This window comes from Muntiacus reevesi, chromosome 18 (assembly GCF_963930625.1).
Source record: "Muntiacus reevesi chromosome 18, mMunRee1.1, whole genome shotgun sequence".
NCBI lineage: Eukaryota > Metazoa > Chordata > Mammalia > Artiodactyla > Cervidae > Muntiacus > Muntiacus reevesi.
Window position 1 is genome coordinate 5,620,931 of NC_089266.1, and position 10,118 is coordinate 5,631,048.

The 10,118-nt window shown below is 46.1% G+C and overlaps 1 long non-coding RNA gene across 1 annotated transcript; it reads right to left on the bottom strand.

Moving 5' to 3' along the window:
* Nucleotides 1-6,424: 6,424 nt before the first annotated feature.
* On the bottom strand, nt 6,425-9,496 carry LOC136149001 (uncharacterized). Its single transcript, XR_010659620.1, has 3 exons — nt 9,383-9,496; nt 7,157-7,604; nt 6,425-6,541 (listed from the first exon to the last, which is right to left on the bottom strand). It is a non-coding gene; the product is annotated as an uncharacterized lncRNA (long non-coding RNA).
* Between the last annotated feature and the right edge of the window lie 622 nt (nt 9,497-10,118).

The following is a 10,118-nucleotide window of genomic DNA, read 5'->3' on the forward strand; positions in this document are numbered from 1 at the left end:
TCAAATGAGAAATCGGACTCGAGAGGATGGGGGCCGGGGATGGGGACCGGCCTGGGTTACCCAGCTGCTAAGTGGCAGAGCAGGGCAGGATCCTTCTGGCCTGATTCTGGCCTCGAACTCTGGCTGCACGTTCCAGGAGATACGCCAAGACACGTGGGGGCAACTGCAGGCTCCTTAAGGAGAAGAGGCAGGTCTTGGTTTGCCTACCAGGCACGTGGGAGTCCGGGGGTGTCTTGGGATGAGCTCACAGAAGAAGACAGTGGAGTCTTCTCTGGGGATGGAAACAGCATCACCAAAACTCGTTGTCACCTTGCTCCAAGAGTACTACGTGTTCTACGGTTTCAACAGTCATGCGTTCAAAGGTTCTTCAGCCCTGCTGGGTGCTGGGCACTGCGGATGAAGGATACAAACACCGTGGTAGACAAGGGACTCACAGCTTAAAAGGGGAGACAGACTCACAAGCCTACTGGCGATTAGGATGCTGTACGGAGAACACTAGTAGGGACGGGCACACACACGTCACCCTCTTTAACCACATAGATGTAAGCGATCGCACATAAAGAGATCCTACAGTGCAGGCTGCCTGGTGCCAACTGAAAGGTGCAGGCTGGAAAGGCTAGAACGACTCAGAGATGAGCAAGCCCTGGTGGACTCACTAGAGAGGCAGGCTCCAACGGATGGGCGGGAATTTAAAAGACAGTGAAGAACAGGTGGAAGTTAGGACTGGGGAGAGAGGAGGTGAGTTCTTTCCCACCTTGCACTAGGAAAGTCAGTACCCAGAGTGCTCACTGCTTTTTATCTCCAGCCAAGAGCATCCAGGTCGCCTGTGCCATGGGGGAGGTAGATTAGCATCGTGAGTATAGCCGGGGGATTCAAGATGCTCCACAACAATGATGAGAAGGAGACAGCCGAAGTCATGAAGACCCTACCTCCTTCTCTTGAACTTGTGCATGCCCAGAGTCAACTTGCCTGATTAACGTTCCCCAGCCAGGGTGCTCAACCCAAAGAAGCCTGATTAACCAGATGTGTCCCATTTTCTGAGACACAGGTCAGGGGGTAGCATGGAAGAGAACAGGTGGAGTCTTTAGACATGCTGTCAGAGGTGCATGTGGAGGTGGATGGATTTGGGTAGATAGTTTGGGAGTTTAGGAGTAATATAGGGCTGGTGCTGAAATAATGGGGGTGTTTTTGGCTTCCGGATGACATGTAAGATGATGAGACTGGAGGAGACATCTAGAGAGAAAGAGAGATTGAGAGACAGAGAGAGAGAGGTGGTGGGTGGGAAACAGGAGAGACAGACAGACGGACAGAAACAGGTGCAGAGAGGAGGTGGGCACGCTGTGGCCCTCTGGTGGGGACAGGCGACCAGCAAAGAAAACGGGGGTGGGGGAAAGACAGAGGACTTTGATGCAATGGAGGTGAAGGAAGAGATGGTTCAGAAAAGTATGGTGTGTGGGATGGAATCCTGCAGAGACACCAAGGAAAATGAGGACTGAAGAGTGGCCGATTTGTCAGTGTAGAGGGTCCTACAAACCTTGTCTCAGCAGGCTCAGAAGCCAGTTGGAAGGGGTTAAAAAGTGAATGGACACAGCAGGGCACAGCGCCAGACAAATAAGTGAACCTTGACCCCTGCCGCATACCGTCCACACCTCAGTCATCACCAGCGGATGTGACCACACCCTGCACTATTAGCTTTTATGTGCAATCACTTACAGTTATGCAAATAAATCACAGGAAGTGGGGTTAGTATGAACACGTCTGTCTGGCACTTTCTACGTTGCATTATAATTGCTGGTTGACTTTTGTTATCTCCCACGTTAAGCTGTGAACTCCTTGAACAGAGAGACAGAATCTTGTCATCTTTTTATCTCCAGTGTAACTAAAAAATGGATCATAGACCTCAATGTCAAATCTCGAACTATAAAACTTCTGGAATAAAACATAAAAGAAACTTTCGTAACCTTAGGAGAGATCAAGATTTCTCATACAAAAAGCATTAAAAAACGGATATTACAAGTCACAAAACACAAAACATTTTAAATTCTCGTCTTCAAAAATACCATTAAGAAAATGGAAAGGTAGACCACAAACTGGGGGAAAAAAATTACAGAACATATATCTGAAGAAAGACCTGTATCCAGAATGGATAAAGAATCCTTACAACTCAATCATAAGACAATTCGATAGAAAAAAAAGAAAAAATTTTAAACAGAAACTTCACCAAAATAAAGGAGTACATGACAAGATGCTCAACATTATGTCATCAAGGAAATGAAAATTAAAACCATAATAAGACCACTATACAAACCTGCGAGGATGGTGAAAATTAAAAAGATATACTTATCACCAAGCGCTGATGAGGATGTGGAGCAAATGGAATTCTCATGCACCACTGGTGAAATAATCTGACCACTTTGGGGAAAAAATCTGGCAGCTTTTAATCAAACCAAATGCACACTTATTACATGATCCAACAGTGTCACTTCTATCTATTTATTTACCTAAGGGAAGTGAAGACACATCCAAAGACTTGAACACTGCTGTTTTTCAGTTGCTCAGTCATGTCCGACTCTTTTCGACCCCATGGACTGCAGCACACCAGGCCTCCCTGTCCTTCACCATCTCCCAGAGCTTGCTCAAACTCATGTCCATCGAGTGGGTGATGCCATCCAACCATCTCATCCTCTGTCGTCCCCTTCTCCTCCTGCCTTCAGTCTTTCCCAGCATCAGGGTTTTTTCTAATGAGTCAGCTCTTCGAATCAGGTGGCCAAAGTATTGGAGCTTCAGCTTCAGCATCAGTCCTTCCAATGGATATTCAGGACTGATTTCCTTTTCGATTGACTGATTGGATCTCCTGGCTGTCCAAGAGACTCTCAAGAGTCTTATCTAACATCATAGTTTAAAAGCAACAGTTCTTCAGTGCTCAGCCTTCTTTATGGTCCAACTCTCACATCCATACATGGCTACTAGAAAAACCATAGCTTTGACTAGATGGACATTTGTTGGCAAAGTCATGTCTCTGCTTTTTAATATGATGTCTAGGCTTGTCATGTCCTGCAGGTCAAGAAGCAACAGTTAGAACTGGACATGGAACAACAGACTGGTTCCAAATCAGGAAAGGAGTATGTCAAGGCTGTATATTGTCACCCTGCTTATTTAACTTATATGCGGAGTACATCATGAGAAACACTGGGCTGGATGAATCACAAGCTGGAATTAAGATTGCCGGGAGAAATATTAATAACCTCAGATATGCAAATGACACCACCCTTATGGCAGAAAGCAAAGAAGAACTAAAGAGCCTCTTGATGAAAGTAAAAAAGAAGAGTGAAAAAATTGGCTTAAAACTCAACATTTAGAAAACTAAGATCATGGCATCTGGTCCCATCGCTTCATGGCAAATAGATGCAGAAACAGTGGAAACAGTGACAGACTTTATTTTGGGGGCTCCAAAATCACTGCAGATGGTGACTGTAGCCATGAAATTAAAAGATGCTTGCTCCTTGGAAGAAAAGTTATGACCAACCTAGACAGCATATTAAAAAGCAGAGACATGACTTTGCCAACAAATGTCCATCTAGTCAAGGCTATGGTTTTTCCAATAGTCATGTATGGATGTGAGATTTGGACTATAAAGAAAGCTGAGTGCCGAAGAATTGATGCTTTTGAACTGTGGTGTTGGAGAAGACTCTTGAGAGTCCCTTGGGCAGTGAGGAGATCCAACCTGTCCATCCTAAAGGAAATCAGTCCTGAATATCCATTGGAAGGACTGATGCTGAAGCTGAAGCTCCAATACTTTGGCTACTTGATTCGAAGAGCTGACTCATTAGAAAAGACCCTGATGCTGGGAAAGACTGAAGGCAGGAGGAGAAGGGGATGACAGAGGATGAGATGGTTGGATGGCATCACCAAGTCAATGGACATGAGTTTGAGTAAGCTCCAGGATTTGGTGATGAACAGGGAAGCCTGGTGTGCTGCAGTCCACTGGGTCTCAAAGAGTCAGACACAACTGAGCAACTGAATTGAATTGAACTAGGTTTGTCATAGCTTTTCTTCCAAGGAGCAAGTTTCTTTTGATTTCATGGCTGCAGTCACCATCTGCAGTGATTTTGGAGACCAAGAAAATAAAGTCTGTCACTGTTTCCATTGTTTCCCCATCTATTTGCTGTGAAGTGATGGAACCGGATACCATGATCTTAGCTTTTGAATGTTGAGTTTTAAGCCAACTTTTTCACTCTCCTCTTTCACTTTCATCAAGAGGCTCTTTAGTTCCTCTTCACTCTCTGCCATAAGGGCAGTGTCATCTGCATATCTGAGTTATTGATATTTCTCCCGGCGCTCTTTGTTCCAGTTTGTGCTTCATCCAGCCTGGAATTTTGCATGATATACTCTGCATGTAAGTTAAATAAGCAGGATGAAAATATACTGCCTTGATGTACTCCTTTCCCAATTTTGAACCAGTCGGTTGTTCCATGTCTGGTTCTAACTGTTGCTTCTTGATCTGCATACAGGTTTTTCGGGAGGCGATATGATTCATTCAAACCCCAAACTAAAAATAACTCACTCAGTTACCAGCAGAACGGATAAATAAGCTGTGGCATATCCACACAACGGAGCTCTATTCAGCGCTGTTAAGGATGAATTGCTGATATGTGCAACAATTACATGACCCTCAGAAAACACGCTGGGAGACTTTCCTGGTGGTCCAGCGCCTAAGGCTCCACCTTCCCAATGTTGGGGGCCTGGGTTCAATGCCTGGTGGGGGAACTAGATCCCATATGGTAAAACTATGAGTTTGTATGGCACAACTAAAAGCATGAGCTCGCATGCTCCAGATAAAGACCCTTCGTACTGCACAAAGATAGAAGATGCCGAGCGCTGCAACCTAAGGCCTGGTGCAACCAAATAGATGCTTCAAAAAACATACTGAGTGAAAGACCCCAGATACCGGAGAGTACCTGCCCTAGGATTCCATTTACATGAGATTCTAGAAAAGGCAAAACTATCTACGGTGACAGAAAGAAGGCCAGAGGTTGCCTGGAGCTAGCAGTGGGTGTTGAATTTGTCTGTAAATCGTCATGAGGATACTTCACACTGTCCTTTGGCTTTTGTGGTTGTGGTTGCATGGTTGTATGTATTTGTCAGAGAGCAAACTGGAATTCCTGGCTGGCTCAGAGGTAAAGAATGGTCTACAGTACAGGAGATTCAGGGGGCATGGGTGGGTTCCATCCCTGGGTCAAGAAGATCCCCTGGAGAAGGAAATGGCCTTTCCTTTTCCAATATTCTTGTCTGGGAAATCCCATGGACAGGAGCGTCGGAGCGCTACAGTCCATGGGGTCACAGAGTTGGAGGCGACTGGGCGACCAAGCACAGGCCAGCTTGTGCCCCAGCTTCTGGGGGAGCCGTGTTAGAGGCCCAGCTTGGCTCTCCCGGCTGGTGAGCTGAAAGTGGGGGACCCTATTTTCCTCCCACAAGGGGCCTTTGTTTGAGGAGCTGGGTCTCGTGCTCCTGGGTTGTACGAGCTCCTGAAGGAACCTTGCTGCTCTGGGAGGTGCTCCAGCTGTTTTCATTCCTTCTTCATTAGCCAAGCAAGCTGAATATGTCTTGCTGCCTGCAAATCATATCTCCATAAAGATAATTTTTAAAAGGGAATGGGACATAGTGCACTATGTAATTTCCAAGTGTGTGGGAATATGCACATCTCCACGAGCTCATAAATGCAAAGAAATAGCCAGAAAGATCACACCAAAATGCCTGTATTGCTGACCTCTGGTTAGAGGTAAGGGGAAAGGACTGTGATTGAGGTAAGTGGCCAGAGGGACTTCAGCCTTAACTCTGGGGCTTTAATTTTTCAAAAGGAGAGTGTCCACTCATATTTCCTTACACTTAGATTTTCAGGAGGCATGGAGAGCTGAGGTGAGCAGAGTTTGTTCCAGCATCAAAAATCAATTGCCTATCTTTGACCTGTTTGGATCAGCTAGTCCCTTCTATTATTTATTGAGCATCTATGTTTCTGGAAACATATGATGAGACAGGGTTCTTCTGTTCTTGGTTTCAGCCCTTCCTTCAGCTCACCCTCAAAGCCAGAGAGCCAGTCTTTGACACCCATCATTAAATATCTGGGGGACCGACTGACTCAAATTTTTAAACCTCGCTTTTGCTGGCTCATAATAGCATCTGCCACACAGCCCCCCTGAGGGATTCTGTGAGAAAACAGAGGCAATGAACATGGCCTAGAGTTTAATAAATAAGAGCTGAGGTTTGTGTTTTATTATTATTACCATATTTTATTGATTTTTAAGACAGTTTTTTCATACTTTAATATTTCCAGAATTGGGCTCGTTTTACAATTGCTGTCGCAATTTATTTGGCAGTGTTTTTTTTCTTTGTTGGTCTATAAAATAATGGCGCATCTTACAATTGCTGGTGTCTTAGATTATAGGAAATATGGTGATAGCATTTTGCCTGTGGCTTTCCTGTGAGGCTCTGTGGATATTTAACCAACATTAGAAACAGGGAGAAAATCTCATCCTCTTCCCAGCTGAGGGAGAAAGAGAAAAAGCAGGAATGATTTAATTAAATCATCACCACCAGTACCCCAACAATAGCGTGTTCCATCTGGCTCAGCTGTCACTTTGAGGAAGGCTCAGCTGCCAAGGAACTTCCTAGGTAACCACTTTCTGGATATTTGCGACCTTGTCCCTGGATGGCCAAAGCTGGTCCCTTGCTCTTTGGTCAAGCAACCTCCATCAGCCTCTTAAGCTTCCCCGCCTGCAGGCTTTCCTCTGGAACATCAAATCATGAGTGTCTTTGGGGAGGTTTTTATCCTTTGGCTCTGTCCCCTCTCCCCCATGCCATGGCCATCTGAAAAGTCTGATGCCACTGTTGTGACATTTACCCATCATGAACCTTTCTAGTACATCTGATGGGTTCTCAGTAACAACCTGAGGCTAACTTCTGCAGAAAGTGATTGCCTTGGAAAGAAAGCAGGAGCTCAAAGCCCATCCTTGATGGGTAACTACGCTGAGAAAATGGAGGGGAACCACGGAAAGGCAGATGGAACCAAACAGACAGGGTGTTGCTGTGTGGCCGCCTTGCCCTTCCCCGTACTCACCCTCCGGGCCCAGGGTTCACTGCTGTTGCAGTCACTACCCACCTTCCCCATGAGCCTGCATCCATCACTTCCTCCACACTCAGGTTCCCTCTGAGAGCAATGAATGGCTTGACTCCAGTTGTGTGAGCTTGCCCAACTTCCAGGGTGGAAAACGGAAACGCTGGTCACCTGCCACACCTCCCAAGACTCAGAGTGGGGAATTCTTGTTGCTTAGGAAGGGACTACAGTTGTTCCAGACAGTTAACAAACGGCCAACCTTCACTCCATTTGTTTCTAGGAATGCGCGTGTTTTCATCACTAGGGACTGACTCAGATGCCCAACACTCAGAAATGTTTCCTGTTTGCTGCAATTTTGTCTGCAATTCAGGCAAGCTAGTCCCCCTGGGGGGAGGAAAGACTTCTTACAGTCCAGCCTGGTGTGTTAAGGAGCTCCTTTCCATACTCAGGGCTAGCAGAGAAATGGGTCCTCTGCACCCCCTAGTTATCCTTCCTGAAAAAGAAGAAACTATAGTGTTTTATTCTGTTACCTAGAGTGAAGTCCTGGAGGAGGAAATGGCATCCCACTCCAGTGTTCTTACCTGGAAAATTCCATGGGCAGAGAAGCCTGGCGGGCTACAGTCCACGGGGTCGCAAAGAGTCAGTCGGACACGAGTGAGCACATAGAGTGAAGTAAGTCAGAAAGAGAAAAACAAATATCGTATGCTAATGCATATATGTGGAATCTAGAAAAATAGCACAGATGAACCTATCTGCGGGGTAGGAATAGAGACACAGACGTAGAGGAGGGACATGCGGACAGAAGTGGGAAGGGGAGGGTGGGCTGAACTGGGAGATGAGAACTGATGTATGCACATTACCACGTGTGAACTAGGGAGCTAGTGGAAAGCTGCTGTGTAGCGCAGGGAACTCAGCTTGGTGCTCTGTGATGACCTGGCTGGGTGGGAGGGAGGTCCAAGAGAGGGGATGTAGAGCCGATTCGTTTTGTTGTACACCAGAAACTAACACAAGATTGTAAAGCAATTACACTCCAATAACAAAGCTACCAAAAAAGATCATCTAGAATCATGAATCGTTGTTTCATTGCTAAGTTGTGTCTGACTCTTTTGTGACCCCATGGACTGAAGCCCCCAGGCTCCTCTCTCCGTGGGATTTCTCAGGCAAGAATATTTGAGTGGGTTGCCATTTTTTTCTCCAGGGGATCTTCCTGACCCAGGTATCGAACCCGTATCTCCTGCAATGGCCTGCAGATTCTTTACTACTGAGCCACCTGGGAAGCCCCAGAATTATGAATTACCGTTTGCCAATAGTGATGCCCAACGAAAGCAATATTTAGAGAAATCAAGACACCTTTCTACCTTAACTGACTCTTCACTTATCAATCACAGTTAAGGTCCGTGGTTCTCCAAACAGCCTACAGCTTGTTAGAAATGCAAATTTTTGGTTTCCTCCCCCAAACCAGGCAAATCAGACACTCCGAAGTGAAGCCCCCGAGGTGTGGTATAATAAGGCCTCCAGGTGAATTTGACATGCTGAATTGAGAACTGTTGGCTTCATCTTGACCTTGACTCCCTTGAGAATCACATGAGGTGCTTTTAAACTATTCAGCGCCTGAACCTCACCCCAAACCAATTAAATCTGCCTGTTGAGAGAAGAGGCTTTTTCTTGTTAAATTTTCCTAGGTGACTCATGTATAGCCAGGGCCGTGGGACAAAGATGGAGCCCACGGTTATGTAGGAGTCTTAACTCATGCTCATCTCTTAGCTCCCTTTTGAGAGTAGATGTTTGTCTCCACTACCGTGAGATTTTTGAAACTGTCTCTGAGATTCTCCCTACTTTTGACAAGCTCTTTCCTGCTAAACTGATCCATCTCAGCAAAGGAAAATCCAACCCATCCAGGGAAACAGCGGCTGTGAGCAGTAGCAGGAAGTTGCCATGTACCTCCTTCCCAGCGTGGAATTCCTGGTGACCAGTCTTTGCTTTCTCTAAAGATGAGTTTTCATGGTGCATTTTGCAAGCATGCCCTCTCCCCCTCCCCTAGCCTGAATCACTGGCAATCAGAAGAGCCAGATGTTGCTTGGGTTAAAAGCAGATGCTATTGTTTAGCACCAAGATCCTTCTCCCTCCGAATTCGGGATCTTGCCCGCTCCCTGGCATCTTTTTCTGCCTCGCAAATGAGTTCTGTTTCCCTACTGGGGGAACACGGCCGCAGGCAGCTTTAGGATTTCCTCATTTTCCTAGTGATCCAAGAGGAAAGAGGGCGTCAGTCACCAGGTCTTGGTGTGAAAGATCCCCAGAAAGTCTTCTCATGGTTTCAACACAGATCAAAAGCCAGGACTGGCTCACTCCCAGGAGCTGGTCCGTGACCAGGTTGTAGAGAAGGTGTGCTAGAAGACACACCCAAAGCTGTTATAGGTCAGTAAAGCCTTTAACCCCTTTTAGGTCGATCTGTTTTACATAGCTGAGTCAATACCTGTGTTTTCTTATGCAGACAGACACTTCCTTATAAAGGTCAAGCTTCCCAAAACTTTAAGCTACATCGCCGCACAGAAAGCCTGTTCAACAGACCATTTTAAGCGGACAGGGAAGTGGGGGAAGAGCTCAAAACCAGGTCTTTTGAAGAACTGTTGGAAACCAGGATGTTTAACAAGGAGCAGAGAATGCTGGGGGCACCAGCTGCCTCGTGTTAATATTCAGACCCTTCAGGCTAGAGAATGTTAACTAGTTCTGCATGGCTTCCCATGCAAAATGATTCCCTAACTGGCCACAGCTTGAGGTCTGAATTCCTTGACGTGGAGTTGAAGCCCTGCTTCCGCTTTCCAGAGCCTTCCCTGAGCTCATCTCTGGGTTCCAAAGGAAGCCAGTGTCAAGGGAATACTGCATGAGACTCTTGTTAAAGGCTCAAGACAGACAATTCAGACAACTTCTTGGTAGATACTGAGCCCAACTCCAACAAAGACAAAGACGATTGAGGGTCTTAAAGGAGTACAGAGAGGAGACGCTATGG